We start from the raw sequence: 429 nt of genomic DNA on the forward strand, positions 1-429 counted from the left end.
TTATCTTTCCCCCCAAGTCAGAGTATCAAAAAGGTGACATCTATTCAACTATCTTTGCTCTGTTTCTAACATAGACTAAATTAATAGAACAGAGGTGAGTCTTCTCATGATGTGTACATTGCCTTATTTATGGTTAGACTTTATAAATAATTTCCTCTGTAGACTCTAACAGGGTGAGGGCAAACTGACATTCCGGTTTTTTGTTTGTTTGTTTGTTTGTTTTGAAAGAGAAATGCCATATGTGCCCTCACCCCTTTTTGCAAATGTGACCATTCCTTGGAGACTTCAATGTTATTTCGACCCATTTCCACTGTTAAGAGCATGAAATCACAGGCAATGACAGGGACAGTCATGGTGGGGAGGAGAAGGGAAGGGGAGAGGGGAAGAGTGGATATGGAGGGGTAAACAGAGGAAAAGAGAGGACAGGGC

This window comes from Octodon degus, unplaced genomic scaffold (genome assembly GCF_000260255.1).
Source record: "Octodon degus isolate 3935 unplaced genomic scaffold, OctDeg1.0 scaffold00157, whole genome shotgun sequence".
NCBI lineage: Eukaryota > Metazoa > Chordata > Mammalia > Rodentia > Octodontidae > Octodon > Octodon degus.